We start from the raw sequence: 19,730 nt of genomic DNA, 5'->3' as shown, positions 1-19,730 counted from the left end.
ACCCACGTGTTTGTTCAGCGACGTCAGGACTCCTGCCTAGTTGCGAAGGACAACTCGGGATTCTCCTCCAGGCTTGGCAGGGCAATTGGGACACCTCTCCAGCTGAGGCGGGAGACCAAGGGTCCCTTTCCACGTGCCACAGGAATCCTGGGACTCCTATCAAGTTTCACGAGGAGTCAGGCATCGTCTCCCTTGGAGGCACTGATCTCCGCGTACCTCTGGAGTTTTCAAAGGATGTGAGGCCTCCGGTCACGATGAGGTGGGGAACTAGGTCTTTCTCTGTGGTCTCCACAGGGGATTCAGACTTCCTTTCGTCTTGGGAGATGCAAGACGAGCCTGCATTCAAGGCACTGCAGGGATATCCGGCCTTATTTCGCGTCAGGGCATCGCAGTGTCCATTCCACTTGAGGCCGCAAACTCAGGGTCCCTCTCACATACCTAGAGCTGAGAGAAGCCTCCTCTTGAGGTGCTTTTGGTAAGGTGGTATTCCTCTAGAGTCGAAGCCAGGGACTAACCTCTCATCTCGAGTTGGTTTTTGGTCCACGGAGCTCTTTCGTGTTGCTGCAGTGACCTCAGGATCCCTCTAGCCTTGAAACAGTGTTCTTGGGGTTTCTCTGGAGTGCCATCAAGGAAATCAAGGCTCCTTTCATGTGTGATGTGCAGCACGGAATTGCTCTGCACGCACTGCAGGGGAATCTGGCTTCATCTCGCGGCGAGGGAGAAGTCTCATGGTTTTTCTCGAGTTGCGGCAGGAACCTGGGGTATATTCTCGAGTTACGAAGGGGATGGTCGTTTCACCCACGTGTTTATTCAGCGACGTCAGGACTCCTTCCTATTTGCGAGGGACAACTCGGGATTCCCCTCGAGGCTGGCAGGGCAATTGGGACGCCTCTCCAGCTGAGGCGGGAGACCAAGGGTCCCTTTCCACGTGCCACAGGAATCCTGGGACTCCTATCAAGTTTCACGAGGAGTCAGGCATCGTCTCCTTTGGAGACACTGATCTCCGCGTACCTCTGGAGTTTTCAATGGATGTGAGGCCTCCGGTCGCAATGAGGTGGGGAACTAGGTCTTTCTCTGTGGTCTCCACAGGGGATTCAGACATCCTTTCGTCTTGGGAGATGCAAGACTTGCCTGCATTCAAGTCACTGCAGGGATATTCGGCCTTATTTCGCGTCAGGGAATCACAGTGTACATTCCACTTGAGGCCGCAAACTCAGGGTCCCTCTCACATAGCTAGAGCTGAGAGAAGCCTCCTCTTGAGGTGCTTGTGGTAAGGTGGTATTCCTCTGGAGTCGAAGCCAGGGACAAACCTCTCATCTCGAGTTAATTTTTGGTCCACGGAGCTCTTTCGTGTTGCTACAGTGACCTCAGGATCCCTCTAGCCTTGAAACAGTGTTCTTGGGGTTTCTCTGGAGTGCCATCAAGGAAATCAAGGCTCCTTTCATGTGTGATGTGCAACACGGAATTGCTCTGCATGCAGTGCAGGGGAATCGGGCCTCATCTCACGGCGAGGGGGAAGTCTCATGGTTTTTCTCGAGTTGCGGCGAGAACCTGGGGTATATTCTCGAGATACGAAGGGGATGGTCGTTCCACCCACGTGTTTATTCAGCGACGTCAGGACTCCTTCCTAGTTACGAGGGACAACTCGGGATTCTCCTCGAGGCTGGCAGGGCAATTGGGACGCCTCTCCAGCTGAGGCGGGAGACCAAGGGTCCCTTTCCAAGTGCCACAGGAATCCTGGGACTCCTATTAAGTTTCACCAGGAGTTAGGTATCGGCTCCTTTGAAGGCATTGATCTCCGCTTGCCTCTGGAGTTTTCAAAGGATGTGAAGCCTCCGGTCACGATGAGGTGGGGAACTAGGTCTTTCTCTGTGGTCTCCACAGGGGATTCAGATATCCTTTCGTCTTGGCAGATGCAAGACGAGCCTGCATTCAAGTCACTGCAGTGATATCCGGCCTTAATTCGAGTCAGGGTATCGCGGTGTCCATTCCACTTGTGGCCGCAAACTCAGGGAACCTCTCACATACCTAGAGCTGAGAGAAGCCTCCTCTTGAGGTGCTTGTGGTAAGGTGGTATTCCTCTAGAGTCGAATCCAGGGAATAACCTCTCATCTCGTGTTGATTTGTGGTGCACGGAGCTCTTTCGTGTTGCTACAGTGACCTCAGGATCCCTCTAGCCTTGAAACAGTGTTCTTGGGGTTTCTCTGGAGTGCCATCAAGGAAATCAAGGCTCCTTTCATGTGTGATGTGCAACACGGAATTGCTCTGCACGCAGTGCAGGGGAATCGGGCTTCATCTCGCGGCGAGGGGGAAGTCTCATGGTTTTTCTCGAGTTGCGGCAGGAACCTGGGGTATATTCTCGAGTTACGAAGGGGATGGCCCTTGCACCCACGTGTTTGTTCAGCGACGTCAGGACTCCTGACTAGTTGCGAGGGAAAACTCGGGATTCTCCTCGAGGCTTAGCAGGGCAATTGGGACGCCTCTCCAGCTGAGGCGGGAGACCAAGGCTCCCTTTCCACGTGCCACAGGAATCCTGGGACTCCTATCAAGTTTCACGAGGAGTCAGGCATCGTCTCCCTTGGAGGCACTGATCTCCGCGTACCTCTGGAGTTTTCAAAGGATGTGAGGCCTCCGGTCGTGATGAGGTGGGAAACTAGGTCTTTCTCTGTGGTCTCCACAGGGGATTCAGACTTCCTTTCGTCTTGGGAGATGCAAGACGAGCCTGCATTCAAGTCACTGCAGGCATATCCGGCCTTATTTCGCGTCAGGGCATCGCAGTGTCCATTCCACTTGAGGCCGCAAACTCAGGGTCCCTCTCACATACCTAGAGCTGAGCGAAGCCTCCTCTTGAGGTGCTTGTGGTAAGGTGGTATTCCTCTGGAGTCGAAGCCAGGGACTAACCTCTCATCTCGAGTTGATTTGTGGTCCACGGAGCTCTTTCGTGTTGCTACAGTGACCTCAGGATCCCTCTAGCCTTGAAACAGTGTTCTTGGGGTTTCTCTGGAGTGCCATCAAGGAAATCAAGGCTCCTTTCATGTGTGATGTGCAACACGGAATTGCTTTGCACGCAGTGCAGGGGAATCGGGCCTCATCTCACGGCGAGGGGGAAGTCTCATGGTTTTTCTCGAGTTGCGGCGGGAACCTGGGGTATATTCTCGAGTTACGACGGGGATGGCCCTTCCACCCAAGTTTTTGTTCAGCGATGGCAGGACTTCTGCCTAGTTGCGAGGGACAACTCGGGATTCTCCTCGAGGCTTGGCAGGGCAATTGGGACGCCTCTCCAGCTGAGGCGGGAGACCAAGGGTCCCTTTCCACGTGCCACAGGAATCCTGGGACTACTATCAATTTTCACGAGGAGTCAGGCATCGTCTCCCTTGGAGGCACTGATCTCCGCGTACCTCTGGAGTTTTCAAAGGATGTGAGGCCTCCGGTCGCGATGAGGTGGGGAACTCGGTCTTTCTCTGTGGTATCCACAGGGGATTCAGACATCCTTTCGTCTTGGAGATGCAAGACGAGCCTGCATTCAAGTCACTGCAGGGATATCCGGCCTTATTTCGAGTCAGTGCGTCGCGGTGTCCATTCCACTTGAGGCCACAAACTCAGGGTCCCTCTCACATACCTAGAGCTGAGAGAAGCCTCCTCTTGAGGTGCTTGTGGTAAGGTGGTATTCCTCTGGAGTCGAAGCCAGGGACTACCCTCTCACCTCGAGTTGATTTTTGGTCCACAGAGCTCTTTCGTGTTGTTACAGTGACCTCATGATCCCTCTATCCTAGAAAGAGTGTTCTTGGGGTTTCTCTGGAGTGCCATCAAGGAAATCAAGGCTCCTTTCATTTGTGATGTGCAACACGGAATTGCTCTGCACGCAGTGCAGGGGAATCGGGCTTCATCTCGCGGCGAGGGGGAAGTCTCATGGTTTTTCTCGAGTTGCGGCAGGAACCTGGGGTATATTCTCGAGTTACGACGGGGATGGCCCTTCCACACACGTGTTTGTTCAGCGACGGCAGGACTCCTGACTAGTTGCGAGGGAAAACTCGGGATTCTCCTCGAGGCTTGGCAGGGCAATTGAGATGCCTCTCCAGCTGAGGCGGGAGACCAAGGCTCCCTTTCCACGTGCCACAGGAATCCTGGGACTCCTATCAAGTTTCCCGAGGAGTCAGGCATCGTCTCCCTTGGAGGCACTGATCTCCGAGTACGTCTGGAGTTTTCAAAGGATGTGAGGCCTCCGTTCGCAATGAGGTGGGGAACTAGGTCTTTCTCTGTGGTCTCCACAGGGGATTCAGACTTCCTTTCGTCTTGGGAGATGCAAGACGAGCCTGCATTCAAGTCACTGCAGGGATATCCGGCGTTATTTCGCGTCAGGGCATCGCAGTGTCCATTCCACTTGAGGCCGCAAACTCAGGGTCCCTCTCACATACCTAGAGCTGAGAGAAGCCTCCTCTTGAGGTGCTTGTGGTAAGGTGGTATTCCTCTGGAGTCGAAGCCAGGGACTAACCTCTCATCTCGAGTTGATTTTTGGTCCACGGAGCTCTTTCGTGTTGCTACAGTGACCTCAGGATCCCTCTATCCTTGAAACAGTGTTCTCGGGGTTTCTCTGAAGTGCCATCAAGGAAATCAAGGCTCCTTTCATGTTTGATGTGCAATACGGAAATGCTTTGAAAGCAGTGCAGGGGAATCGGGCCCCATCTTGCGGCGAGGGGGAAGTCTCATGGGTTTTCTCGAGTTGAGGCGGGAACCTGGGGTATATTCTCGAGTTACGACGGGGATGGCCCTTTCACCCACGTGTTTGTTCAGCGACGTCAGGACTCCTGCCTAATTGCGAGGGACAACTCGGGATTCTCCTCGAGGCTTGGCAGGGCAATTGGGACGCCTCTCCAGCTGAGGCGGGAGACGAAGTGTCCCTTTCCACGTGCCACAGGAATCTTGGGACTCCTATCAAGTTTCACGAGGAGTCAGGCATCATCTCCTTTGGAGGCACTGATCTCAGTGTACCTCTGGAGTTTTCAAAGTATGTGAGGCCTCCGGTCGCGATGAGGTGGGGAACTAGGTCTTTCTCTGTGGTCTCCACAGGGGATTCAGACATCCTTTCGTCTTGGGAGATGCAAGACGAGCCTGCATTCAAGTCACTGCAGGGATATCCGGCCTTATTTCGAGTCAGGGCATCGCGGTGTCCTTTCCACTTGAAGCCACAAACTCAGGGTCCCTCTCACATACCTAGAGCTGAGAGAAGCCTCCTCTTGAGGTGCTTGTGGTAAGGTGGTTTCCTCTGGAGTCGAAGCCAGGGACTAACCTCTCATCTCGAGTTGATTTTTGGTCCACGGAGCGCTTTCGTGTAGCTACAGTGACCTCAGGATCCCTCTAGCCTTGAAGCAGTGTTCTTGGGGTTTCTCTGGAGTGCCATCAAGGAAATCAAGGCTCCTTTCATGTGTGATGTGCAGCACGGAATTGCTCTGCACGCACTGCAGGTGTAACTGGCCTCATCTCGCGTCGAGGGGGACGTCTCATGGTTTTTCTCGAGTTGCGTTGGGAACCTGGGGTATATTCTCGAGTTACGACGGGGATGGCCCTTCCACCCACGTGTTTGTTCAGCGACGTCAGGACTCCTGCCTAGTTGCGAGGGACAACTCGGGATTCTCCTCCAGGCTTGGCAGGGCAATTGGGACGCCTCTCCAGCTGAGGCGGGAGACCAAGTGTCCCTTTCCACGTGCCACAGGAATCCTGGGACTCCTATCAAGTTTCACTAGGAGTCAGGCATCGTCTCCTTTGGAGGCACTGATCTCAGTGTACCTCTGGAATTTTCAAAGTATGTGAGGTTTTCGGTCGCGATGAGGTGGGGAACTAGGTCTTTCTCTGTGGTCTCCACAGGGGATTCAGACTTCCTTTCGTCTTGGGAGATGCAAGACGAGCCTGCATTCAAGGCACTGCAGGGATATCCGGCCTTATTTCGCGTCAGGGCATCGCAGTGTCCATTCCACTTGAGGCCGCAAACTCAGGGTCCCTCTCACATACCTAGAGCTGAGAGAAGCCTCCTCTTGAGGTGCTTTTGGTAAGGTGGTATTCCTCTAGAGTCGAAGCCAGGGACTAACCTTTCATCTCGAGTTGATTTTTGGTCCACGGAGCTCTTTCGTGTTGCTGCAGTGACCTCAGGATCCCTCTAGCCTTGAAACAGTGTTCTTGGGGTTTCTCAGGAGTGCCATCAAGGAAATCAAGGCTCCTTTCATGTGTGATGTGCAGCACGGAATTGCTCTGCACGCACTGCAGGGGAATCTGGCTTCATCTCGCGGCGAGGGAGAAGTCTCATGGTTTTTCTCGAGTTGCGGCAGGAACCTGGGGTATATTCTCGAGTTACGAAGGGGATAGTCGTTTCACCCACGTGTTTATTCAGCGACGTCAGGACTCCTTCCTAGTTGCGAGGGACAACTCGGGATTCTCCTCGAGGCTGGCAGGGCAATTGGGACGCCTCTCCAGCTGAGGCGGGAGACCAAGGGTCCCTTTCCACGTGCCACAGGAATCCTGGGACTCCTATCAAGTTTCACCAGGAGTCAGGTATCGGCTCCTTTGAAGGCATTGATCTCCGCGTACCTCTGGAGTTTTCAAAGGATGTGAGGCCTCCGGTCACAATGAGGTGGGGAACTAGGTCTTTCTCTGTGGTCTCCACAGGGGATTCAGACATCCTTTCGTCTTGGGAGATGCAAGTCGAGCCTGCATTGAAGTCACTGCAGGGATATCCGGCCTTAATTCGAGTCAGGGTATCGCGGTGTCCATTCCACTTGAGGCCGCAAACTCAGGGTCCCTCTCACATAGCTAGAGCTGAGAGAAGCCTCCTCTTGAGGTGCTTGTGGTAAGGTGGTATTCCTCTGAAGTCGAAGCCAGGGACTAACCTCTCATCTCGAGTTGATTTTTGGTCCACGTAGCTCTTTCGTGTTGCTACAGTGACCTCAAGATCCCTCTAGCCTTGAAACAGTGTTCTTGGGGTTTCTCTGGAGTGCCATCAAGGAAATCAAGGCTCCTTTCATGTGTGATGTGCAACACGGAATTGCTCTGCACGCAGTGCAGGGGAATCGCGCCTCATCTCGCGGCGAGGGGGAAGTCCCATGATTTTTCTCGAGTTGAGGCGGGAACCTGGGGTATATTCTCGAGTTACGACGGGAATGGCCCTTCCACACAAGTGTTTGTTCAGCGACGGCAGGACTCCTGCCTAGTTGCGAGGGAAAACTCGGAATTCTCCTCGAGGCTTGGCAGGGCATTTGGGACGCCTCTCCAGCTGATGCGGGAGACCAAGTGTCCCATTCCACGTGCCACAGGAATCCTGGGACTCCTATCAAGTTTCACGAGGAGTCAGGCATCGTCTCCTTTGGAGGCACTGATCTCTGCGTACCTCAAGAATTTTCAAAGGATGTGAGGCCTCCGGTCGCGATGAGGTGGGGAACTGGGTCTTTCTCTGTGGTCTCCACAGGGGATTCAGACATCCTTTCGTCTTGGGAGATGCAAGACGAGCCTGCGTTCAAGTCACTGCAGGGATATCCGGCCTTATTTCGCGTCAGGATATCGCAGTGTCCATTCCACTTGAGGCCGCAAACTCAGGGTCCCTCTCACATAGCTAGAGCTGAGAGAAGCCTCCTCTTGAGGTGCTTGTGGTAAGGTGGTATTCCTCTGGAGTCGAAGCCAGGGACTAACCTCTCATCTCCAGTTGATTTGTGGTCCACGGAGCTCTTTCGTGTTGCTACAGTGACCTCAGAATCACTCTAGCCTTGAAACAGTGTTCTTGGGGTTTCTCTGGAGTGCCATCAAGGAAATCAAGGCTCCTTTCGTGTGTGATGTGCAACACGGAATTGCTCTGCACGCAGTGCAGGGGAATCGGGCCTCATCTTGCGGCGAGGGGGAAGTCTGATGGTTTTTCTCGAGTTGCGGCGGGAACCTGGGGTATATTCTCGAGTTATTATGGGGATGGCCCTTCCACCCACGTGTTTGTTCAGCGACGTCAGGACTTCTGCATAGTTGCGAGGGACAACTCGGGATTCTCCTCGAGGCTTGGCAGGGCAATTGGGACACCTCTCCAGCTGAGGCGGGAGACCAAGGGTCCCTTTCCACGTGCCACAGGAATCCTGGGACTCCTATCAAGTTTCACGAGGAGTCAGGCATCGTCTCCTTTGGAGGCACTGATCTCCGCGTACCTCTGGAGTTTTCAATGGATGTGAGGCCTCCGGTCGCAATGAGGTGGGGAACTAGGTCTTTCTCTGTGGTCTCCACAGGGGATTCAGACATCCTTTCGTCTTGGGAGATGCAAGACTAGCCTGCATTCAAGTCACTGCAGGGATATCCGGCCTTATTTCGCGTCAGGGCATCACAGTGTACATTCCACTTGAGGCCGCAAACTCAGGGTCCCTCTCACATAGCTAGAGCTGAGAGAAGCCTCCTCTTGAGGTGCTTGTGGTAAGGTGGTATTCCTCTGGAGTCGGAGCCAGGGACTAACCTCTCATGTCGAGTTGATTTTTGGTCCACGGAGCTCATTCCTGTTGCTACAGTGACCTCAGGATCCCTCTAGCCTTGAAACAGTGTTCTTGGGGTTTCTCTGGAGTGCCATCAAGGAAATCAAGGCTCCTTTCATGTGTGATGTGCAACACGGAATTGCTCTGCATGCAGTGCAGGGGAATCGGGCCTCATCTCACGGCGAGGGGGAAGTCTCATGGTTTTTCTCGAGTTGCGGCGAGAACCTGGGGTATATTCTCGAGTTACGAAGGGGATGGTCGTTCCACCCACGTGTTTATTCAGCGACGTCAGGACTCCTTCCTAGTTGCGAGGGACAACTCGGGATTCTCCTCGAGGCTGGCAGGGCAATTGGGACGCCTCTCCAGCTGAGGCGGGAGACCAAGGGTCCCTTTCCACGTGCCACAGGAATCCTGGGACTCCTATCAAGTTTCACCAGGAGTTAGGTATCGGCTCCTTTGAAGGCATTGATCTCCGCGTGCCTCTGGAGTTTTCAAAGGATGTGAAGCCTCCGGTCACGATGAGGTGGGGAACTAGGTCTTTCTCTGTGGTCTCCACAGGGGATTCAGACATCCTTTCGTCTTGGGAGATGCAAGACGAGCCTTCATTCAAGTCACTGCAGTGATATCCGGCCTTAATTCGAGTCAGGGTATCGCGGTGTCCATTCCACTTGTGGCCGCAAACTCAGGGTCCCTCTCACATACCTAGAGCTGAGAGAAGCCTCCTCTTGAGGTGCTTGTGGTAAGGTGGTATTCCTCTAGAGTCGAATCCAGGGAATAACCTCTCATCTCGTGTTGATTTGTGGTGCACGGAGCTCTTTCGTGTTGCTACAGTGACCTCAGGATCCCTCTCGCCTTGAAACAGTGTTCTTGGGGTTTCTCTGGAGTGCCATCAAGGAAATCAAGGCTCCTTTCATGTTTAATGTGCAACATGGAATTGCTCTGCATGCAGTGCAGGGGAATCGGGCCTCATCTCGCGGCGAGGGGGAAGTCTCATGGTTTTTCTCGAGTTGCGGCGGGAACCTGGGGTATATTCTCGATTTACGACAGGGATGGCCCTTGCACCCACGTGTTTGTTCAGCGACGTCAGGACTCCTGCCTAGTTGCGAGGGACAACTCGGGATTCTCCTCGATGCTTGGCAGGGCAATTGGGACGCCTCTCCAGCTGAGGCGGGAGACCAAGTGTCCCTTTCCAAGTGCCGCAGGAATCCTGGGACTCCTATCAAGTTTCACGGGGAGTCAGGCATCGTCTCCTTTGGAGGCACTGATTTCCGCGTGCCTCTGGAGTTTTCAAAGGATGTGAGGCCTCCGGTCGCGATGAGGTGGGGAACTAGGTCTTTTTCTGTGTCTCCACAGGGAATTCAGATATCCTTTCGTCTTGGGAGATGCAAGACGAGCCTGCATTCAAGTCACTGCAGGGATATCCAGCCTTATTTCGCGTCAGGGCATCGCAGTGTCCATTCCACTTGAGGCCGCAAACTCAGGGTCCCTCTCACATACATAGAGCTGAGAGAAGCCTCCTCTTGAGGTGCTTGTGGTAAGGTGGTAGTCCTCTGGAGTCGAAGCCAGGGACTAACCTCTCATCTCGAGTTGATTTTTGGTCCACGGAGCACTTTCCTGTTGCTACAGTGACCTCAGGATCCCTCTAGCCTTGAAACAGTGTTCTTGGGGTTTCTCTGGAGTGCCATCAAGGAAATCAAGGCTCCTTTCATGTTTGATGTGCAACACGGAACTGCTCTGCATTCAGTGCAGGGGAATCGGGCCTCATCTCGCGCGAGGGGGAAGTCTCATCATTTTTCTCGAGTTGCGGCGGGTACCTGAGGTATATTCTCGAGTTCCGACGGGGATGGCCCTTCCACCCACGTGTTTGTTCAGCGACGTCAGGACTCCTGCCTAGTTGCGAGGGACAACTCGGGATTCTCCTCGAGGCTTGGCAGGGCAATTGGGACGCCTCTCCAGCTGAGGCGGTAGACCAAGTGTCCCTTTCCACGTGCCACAGTAATCCTGGGACTCCTATCAAGTTTCACGAGGAGTCAGGCATCGTCTGCTTTGGAGGCACTGATCTCCGCGTACCTCTGGAGTTTTCAAAGGATGTGAGGCCTCCGGTCGCGATGCGGTTGGGAACTAGGTCTTTCTCTGTGGTCACCACAGGGGATTCAGACATCCTTTCGTCTTGGGAGATGCAAGACGAGCCTGCATTCAAGTCACTGCATGGATATCCGGCTTTATTTCCAGTCAGGGCATCGCGGTGTCCATTCCACTTGAGGCCGCAAACTCAGGGTCCCTCTCACATACCTAGAGCTGAGAGAAGCCTCCTCTTGAGGTGCTTGTGCTAAGGTGGTATTCCTCTGGAGTTGAAGCCAGGGACTAACCTCTCATTTCGAGTTGATTTTTGGTCCACGGAGCTCTTTCGTGTTGCTACAGTGACCTCATATCCCTCTAGCCTTGAAACAGTGTTCTTGGGGTTTCTCTGGAGTGCCCTCAAGGAAATCAAGGCTCCTTTCATGTTTGATGTGCAACACGAAATTGCTCTGCACGCAGTGCAGAATATCGGGCCTCATTTTGCAGCGAGGGGGAAGTCTCACGGTTTTTCTCGAATTGCGTTGGGACCCTGGGGTATATTCTCGAGTTATGACGGGGATGGCCCTTCCAACTACGTGTTTGTTCAGCCAATTTAGGACTCCTGCCTAGTTACGAGGGACAGCTCGGGATTCTCCTCGAGGCTTGGCAGGGCAATTGTGACGCCTCTCCATTTGAGGCGGTAGACCAAGGGTCCCTTTCCACGTGCCACAGGAATCCAGGGACTCCTATCAAGTTTCACGAGGAGTCAGGCATCGTCTCCTTTGGAAGCACTGATCTCCGCGTACCTCTGGAGTTTTCAAAGGATGTGAGTCCTTCGGTCCCGATGAGGTGGGGAACTAGGTTTTTCTCTATGGTCTCCACAGGGGATTCAGACATCCTTTCATCTTGGGAGATGCAAGACGAGCCTGCATTCAAGTCACTGCAGGGATATCCAGCCTTATTTCGCGTCAGGGCATCGCAGTGTCCATTCCACTTGAGGCCGCAAACTCAGGGTCCCTCTCACATACCTAGAGCTGAGAGAAGCCTCCTCTTGAGGTGCTTGTGGTAAGGTGGTATTCCTCTGGAGTCGAAGCCAGGGACTAACCTCTCATCTCGAGTTGATTTTTGGTCCACGGAGCTCTTTTGTGTTGCTACAGTGACCTCAGGATCCCTCTAGCCTTGAAACAGTGTTCTTGGGGTTTCTCTGGAGTGCCATCAAGGAAATCAAGTCTCATTTCATGTGCGATGTGCAACACGGAATTGCTCTGCACGCCGTGCAGGGGAATCGGGCCTCATCTCACGGCGCGGGGGAAGTATCATGGTTTTTCTCGAGTTGAGGCGGAAACCTGGGGTATATTGTCGAGTTACGACGGGGATGGCCCTTCCAACCACGTGTTTGTTCAGCGACGTCAGGACTCCTGCCTAGTTACAAGGGATAACTCGGTATTCTCCTCGAGGCTTGGCAGGGAAATTGGGACGCCTCTCCAGCTGAGGCGGGAGACCAAGTGTCCCTTTCCAAGTGCCGCAGGAATCCTGGGACTCCTATCAAGTTTCACGGGGAGTCAGGCATCGTCTCCTTTGGAGGCACTGATTTCCGCGTGCCTCTGGAGTTTTCAAAGGATGTGAGGCCTCCGGTCGCGATGAGGTGGGGAACTAGGTCTTTTTCTGTGTCTCCACAGGGAATTCAGACATCCTTTCGTCTTGGGAGATGCAAGACGAGCCTGCATTCAAGTCACTGCAGGGATATCCAGCCTTATTTCGCGTCAGGGCATCGCAGTGTCCATTCCACTTGAGGCCGCAAACTCAGGGTCCCTCTCACATACATAGAGCTGAGAGAAGCCTCCTCTTGAGGTGCTTGTGGTAAGGTGGTAGTCCTCTGGAGTCGAAGCCAGGGACTAACCTCTCATCTCGAGTTGATTTTTGGTCCACGGAGCACTTTCCTGTTGCTACAGTGACCTCAGGATCCCTCTAGCCTTGAAACAGTGTTCTTGGGGTTTCTCTGGAGTGCCATCAAGGAAATCAAGGCTCCTTTCATGTTTGATGTGCAACACGGAACTGCTCTGCATTCAGTGCAGGGGAATCGGGCCTCATCTCGCGCGAGGGGGAAGTCTCATCGTTTTTCTCGAGTTGCGGCGGGTACCTGAGGTATATTCTCGAGTTACGACGTGGATAGCCCTTCCACCCACGTGTTTGTTCAGCGACGTCAGGACTCCTGCCTAGTTGCGAGGGACAACTCGTGATTGTCCTCGAGGCTTGGCAGGGCAATTGGGACGCCTCTCCAGCTGAGGCGGTAGACCAAGTGTCCCTTTCCACGTGCCACAGTAATCCTGGGACTCCTATCAAGTTTCACGAGGAGTCAGGCATCGTCTGCTTTGGAGGCACTGATCTCCGCGTACCTCTCGAGTTTTCAAAGGATGTGAGGCCTCCGGTCGCAATGCGGTTGGGAACTAGGTCTTTCTCTGTGGTCTCCACAGGGGATTCAGACATCCTTTCGTCTTGGGAGATGCAAGACGAGCCTTCATTCAAGTCACTGCAGTGATATCCGGCCTTAATTCGAGTCAGGGTATCGCGGTGTCCATTCCACTTGTGGCCGCAAACTCAGGGTCCCTCTCACATACCTAGAGCTGAGAGAAGCCTCCTCTTGAGGTGCTTGTGGTAAGGTGGTATTCCTCTAGAGTCGAATCCAGGGAATAACCTCTCATCTCGTGTTGATTTGTGGTGCACGGAGCTCTTTCGTGTTGCTACAGTGACCTCAGGATCCCTCTCGCCTTGAAACAGTGTTCTTGGGGTTTCTCTGGAGTGCCATCAAGGAAATCAAGGCTCCTTTCATGTTTAATGTGCAACATGGAATTGCTCTGCATGCAGTGCAGGGGAATCGGGCCTCATCTCGCGGCGAGGGGGAAGTCTCATGGTTTTTCTCGAGTTGCGGCGGGAACCTGGGGTATATTCTCGATTTACGACAGGGATGGCCCTTGCACCCACGTGTTTGTTCAGCGACGTCAGGACTCCTGCCTAGTTGCGAGGGACAACTCGGGATTCTCCTCGATGCTTGGCAGGGCAATTGGGACGCCTCTCCAGCTGAGGCGGGAGACCAAGTGTCCCTTTCCAAGTGCCGCAGGAATCCTGGGACTCCTATCAAGTTTCACGGGGAGTCAGGCATCGTCTCCTTTGGAGGCACTGATTTCCGCGTGCCTCTGGAGTTTTCAAAGGATGTGAGGCCTCCGGTCGCGATGAGGTGGGGAACTAGGTCTTTTTCTGTGTCTCCACAGGGAATTCAGATATCCTTTCGTCTTGGGAGATGCAAGACGAGCCTGCATTCAAGTCACTGCAGGGATATCCAGCCTTATTTCGCGTCAGGGCATCGCAGTGTCCATTCCACTTGAGGCCGCAAACTCAGGGTCCCTCTCACATACATAGAGCTGAGAGAAGCCTCCTCTTGAGGTGCTTGTGGTAAGGTGGTAGTCCTCTGGAGTCCAAGCCAGGGACTAACCTCTCATCTCGAGTTGATTTTTGGTCCACGGAGCACTTTCCTGTTGCTACAGTGACCTCAGGATCCCTCTAGCCTTGAAACAGTGTTCTTGGGGTTTCTCTGGAGTGCCATCAAGGAAATCAAGGCTCCTTTCATGTTTGATGTGCAACACGGAACTGCTCTGCATTCAGTGCAGGGGAATCGGGCCTCATCTCGCGCGAGGGGGAAGTCTCATCATTTTTCTCGAGTTGCGGCGGGTACCTGAGGTATATTCTCGAGTTCCGACGGGGATGGCCCTTCCACCCACGTGTTTGTTCAGCGACGTCAGGACTCCTGCCTAGTTGCGAGGGACAACTCGGGATTCTCCTCGAGGCTTGGCAGGGCAATTGGGACGCCTCTCCAGCTGAGGCGGTAGACCAAGTGTCCCTTTCCACGTGCCACAGTAATCCTGGGACTCCTATCAAGTTTCACGAGGAGTCAGGCATCGTCTGCTTTGGAGGCACTGATCTCCGCGTACCTCTGGAGTTTTCAAAGGATGTGAGGCCTCCGGTCGCGATGCGGTTGGGAACTAGGTCTTTCTCTGTGGTCACCACAGGGGATTCAGACATCCTTTCGTCTTGGGAGATGCAAGACGAGCCTGCATTCAAGTCACTGCATGGATATCCGGCTTTATTTCCAGTCAGGGCATCGCGGTGTCCATTCCACTTGAGGCCGCAAACTCAGGGTCCCTCTCACATACCTAGAGCTGAGAGAAGCCTCCTCTTGAGGTGCTTGTGCTAAGGTGGTATTCCTCTGGAGTTGAAGCCAGGGACTAACCTCTCATTTCGAGTTGATTTTTGGTCCACGGAGCTCTTTCGTGTTGCTACAGTGACCTCATATCCCTCTAGCCTTGAAACAGTGTTCTTGGGGTTTCTCTGGAGTGCCCTCAAGGAAATCAAGGCTCCTTTCATGTTTGATGTGCAACACGAAATTGCTCTGCACGCAGTGCAGAATATCGGGCCTCATTTTGCAGCGAGGGGGAAGTCTCACGGTTTTTCTCGAATTGCGTTGGGACCCTGGGGTATATTCTCGAGTTATGACGGGGATGGCCCTTCCAACTACGTGTTTGTTCAGCCAATTTAGGACTCCTGCCTAGTTACGAGGGACAGCTCGGGATTCTCCTCGAGGCTTGGCAGGGCAATTGTGACGCCTCTCCATTTGAGGCGGTAGACCAAGGGTCCCTTTCCACGTGCCACAGGAATCCAGGGACTCCTATCAAGTTTCACGAGGAGTCAGGCATCGTCTCCTTTGGAAGCACTGATCTCCGCGTACCTCTGGAGTTTTCAAAGGATGTGAGTCCTTCGGTCCCGATGAGGTGGGGAACTAGGTTTTTCTCTATGGTCTCCACAGGGGATTCAGACATCCTTTCATCTTGGGAGATGCAAGACGAGCCTGCATTCAAGTCACTGCAGGGATATCCAGCCTTATTTCGCGTCAGGGCATCGCAGTGTCCATTCCACTTGAGGCCGCAAACTCAGGGTCCCTCTCACATACCTAGAGCTGAGAGAAGCCTCCTCTTGAGGTGCTTGTGGTAAGGTGGTATTCCTCTGGAGTCGAAGCCAGGGACTAACCTCTCATCTCGAGTTGATTTTTGGTCCACGGAGCTCTTTTGTGTTGCTACAGTGACCTCAGGATCCCTCTAGCCTTGAAACAGTGTTCTTGGGGTTTCTCTGGAGTGCCATCAAGGAAATCAAGTCTCATTTCATGTGCGATGTGCAACACGGAATTGCTCTGCACGCCGTGCAGGGGAATCGGGCCTCATCTCACGGCGCGGGGGAAGTATCATGGTTTTTCTCGAGTTGAGGCGGAAACCTGGGGTATATTGTCGAGTTACGACGGGGATGGCCCTTCCAACCACGTGTTTGTTCAGCGACGTCAGGACTCCTGCCTAGTTACAAGGGATAACTCGGTATTCTCCTCGAGGCTTGGCAGGGAAATTGGGACGCCTCTCCAGCTGAGGCGGGAGACCAAGTGTCCCTTTCCAAGTGCCGCAGGAATCCTGGGACTCCTATCAAGTTTCACGGGGAGTCAGGCATCGTCTCCTTTGGAGGCACTGATTTCCGCGTGCCTCTGGAGTTTTCAAAGGATGTGAGGCCTCCGGTCGCGATGAGGTGGGGAACTAGGTCTTTTTCTGTGTCTCCACAGGGAATTCAGACATCCTTTCGTCTTGGGAGATGCAAGACGAGCCTGCATTCAAGTCACTGCAGGGATATCCAGCCTTATTTCGCGTCAGGGCATCGCAGTGTCCATTCCACTTGAGGCCGCAAACTCAGGGTCCCTCTCACATACATAGAGCTGAGAGAAGCCTCCTCTTGAGGTGCTTGTGGTAAGGTGGTAGTCCTCTGGAGTCGAAGCCAGGGACTAACCTCTCATCTCGAGTTGATTTTTGGTCCACGGAGCACTTTCCTGTTGCTACAGTGACCTCAGGATCCCTCTAGCCTTGAAACAGTGTTCTTGGGGTTTCTCTGGAGTGCCATCAAGGAAATCAAGGCTCCTTTCATGTTTGATGTGCAACACGGAACTGCTCTGCATTCAGTGCAGGGGAATCGGGCCTCATCTCGCGCGAGGGGGAAGTCTCATCGTTTTTCTCGAGTTGCGGCGGGTACCTGAGGTATATTCTCGAGTTACGACGTGGATAGCCCTTCCACCCACGTGTTTGTTCAGCGACGTCAGGACTCCTGCCTAGTTGCGAGGGACAACTCGTGATTGTCCTCGAGGCTTGGCAGGGCAATTGGGACGCCTCTCCAGCTGAGGCGGTAGACCAAGTGTCCCTTTCCACGTGCCACAGTAATCCTGGGACTCCTATCAAGTTTCACGAGGAGTCAGGCATCGTCTGCTTTGGAGGCACTGATCTCCGCGTACCTCTCGAGTTTTCAAAGGATGTGAGGCCTCCGGTCGCAATGCGGTTGGGAACTAGGTCTTTCTCTGTGGTCTCCACAGGGGATTCAGACATCCTTTCGTCTTGGGAGATGCAAGACGAGCCTGCATTCAAGTCACTGCATGGATATCCGGCTTTATTTCCAGTCAGGGCATCGCGGTGTCCATTCCACTTGAGGCCGCAAACTCAGGGTCCCTCTCACATACCTAGAGCTGAGAGAAGCCTCCTCTTGAGGTGCTTGTGGTAAGGTGGTATTCCTCTGGAGTTGAAGCCAGGGACTAACCTCTCATTTCGAGTTGATTTTTGGTCCACGGAGCTCTTTCGTGTTGCTACAGTGACCTCATATCCCTCTAGCCTTGAAACAGTGTTCTTGGGGTTTCTCTGGAGTGCCCTCAAGGAAATCAAGGCTCCTTTCATGTTTGATGTGCAACACGGAATTGCTCTGCACGCAGTGCAGGATATCGGGCCTCATTTTGCAGCGAGGGGGAAGTCTCACGGTTTTTCTCGAATTGCGTTGGGACCCTGGGGTATATTCTCGAGTTATGACGGGGATGGCCCTTCCAACTACGTGTTTGTTCAGCCAATTTAGGACTCCTGCCTAGTTACGTGGGACAGCTCGGGATTCTCCTCGAGGCTTGGCAGGGCAATTGTGACGCCTCTCCATTTGAGGCGGTAGACCAAGGGTCCCTTTCCACGTGCCACAGGAATCCAGGGACTCCTATCAAGTTTCACGAGGAGTCAGGCATCGTCTCCTTTGGAAGCACTGATCTCCGCGTACCTCTGGAGTTTTCAAAGGATGTGAGTCCTTCGGTCCCGATGAGGTGGGGAACTAGGTGTTTCTCTATGGTCTCCACAGGGGATTCAGACATCCTTTCATCTTGGGAGATGCAAGACGAGCCTGCATTCAAGTCACTGCAGGGATATCCAGCCTTATTTCGCGTCAGGGCATCGCAGTGTCCATTCCACTTGAGGCCGCAAACTCAGGGTCCCTCTCACATACCTAGAGCTGAGAGAAGCCTCCTCTTGAGGTGCTTATAGTAAGGTGGTATTCCTCTGGAGTCGAAGCCAGGGACTAACCTCTCATCTCGAGTTGATTTTTGGTCCACGGAGCTCTTTCGTGTTGCTACAGTGACCTCAGGATCCCTCTAGCCTTGAAACAGTGTTCTTGGGGTTTCTCTGGAGTGCCACCAAGGAAATCAAGGCTCCTTTCATGTGTGATGTGCAACACGGAATTGCTCTGCACGCAGTGCAGGGGAATCGGGCCTCATCTCGCGGCGAGGGGGAAGTCTCATGGTTTTTCTAGAGTTGCGGCGGGAACCTGGGGTATATTCTCGAGGTACGACGGGGATGGCCCTTTCAACCACGTATTTGTTCAGCGACGTCAGGACTCCTGCCTAGTTGCGAGGGACAACTCGGGATTCTCCTCGAGGCTTGGCAGGGCAGTTGTGACGCCTCTCCAGCTGAGGCGGGAGACCAAGGGTCCCTTTCCACGTGCACAGGATTTCTGGGACTCCTATCAAGTTTCACGAGGAGTCAGGCATCGTCTCCTCTGGAGGCACTGATCTCCGCGTACCTCTGAAGTTTTCAAAGGATGTGAGGCCTCCGGTCGCGATGAGGTGGGGAACTAGGTCTTTCTCTGTGGTCTCCACAGGGGATTCAGAAATCCTTTCGTCTTGGTAGATGCAAGACGAGCCTGCATTCAAGTCACTGCAGGGATATCCGGCCTTATTTCGAGCCAGGGCATCGCGGTGTCCATTCCACTTGAGGCCGCAAACTCAGGGTCCCTCTCACATACCTAGAGCTGAGAGAAGCCTCCTCTTGAGGTGCTTGTGGTAAGGTGGTATTCCTCTGGAGTCGAAGCCAGGGACTAACCTCTCATCTCGAGTTGATTTTTTATCCACGGAGCTCTTTGGTGTTACTACAATGACCTCAGGATCCCTCTAGCCTTGAAACAGTGTTCTTGGGGTTTCTCTAGAGTGCCATCAAGGAAATCAAGGCTCCTTTCATGTGTGATGTGCAACACGGAATTGCTCTGCACGCAGTGCAGGGGAATCGGGCCTCATCTCACGGCGAGGGGGAAGTCTCATGGTTTTTCTCGAGTTGCGGCGGGAACCTGGGGTATATTCTCGAGTTACGACGGGGATGGCCCTTCCACACACGTGTTTGTTCAGCGACGTCTGGACTCCTGCCTAGTTGCGAGGGACAACTCGGGATTCTCCTCGAGGCTTGGCAGGCCAATTGGGACGCCTCTCCAGCTGAGGCGGGAGACCAAGGGTCCCTTTCCCCATGCCACAGGAATCCTGGGACTCCTATCAAGTTTCACGAGGAGTCAGGCATCGTCTCCTTTGGAGGCACTGATCTCCGCGTACCTCTGGAGTTTTCAAAGGATGTGAGGCCTCCGGTCGCGATGAGGTTGGGAACTAGGTCTTTCTCTGTGGTCTCCACAGGGGATTCAGACATACTTTCATCTTGGGAGATGCAAGACGAGCCTGCATTCAAGTCACTGCAGGGATATCCAGCCTTATGTCGAGTCAGGGCATCGCGGTGTACATTCCACTTGAGGCCGCAAAGTCAGGGTCCCTCTCACATACCTAGAGCTGAGAAAAGCCTCCTCTTGAGGTGCTTGTGGTAAGGTGGTATTCCTCTGGAGTCGAAGCCAGGGACTAACCTCTCATCTCGAGTTGATTTTTGGGCCACGGAGCTCTTTCGTGTTGCTTTAGTGACCTCAGGATCCCTCGAGCCTTGAAACAGTGTTCTTGGGGTTTCTCTGGAGTGCCATCAAGGAAATCAAGGCTCCTTT

This window comes from Cervus elaphus, chromosome 16 (genome assembly GCF_910594005.1).
Source record: "Cervus elaphus chromosome 16, mCerEla1.1, whole genome shotgun sequence".
NCBI lineage: Eukaryota > Metazoa > Chordata > Mammalia > Artiodactyla > Cervidae > Cervus > Cervus elaphus.
The sequence above is the reverse complement of the archived record's forward strand: the minus strand, read 5'-3'. Positions refer to the sequence as shown.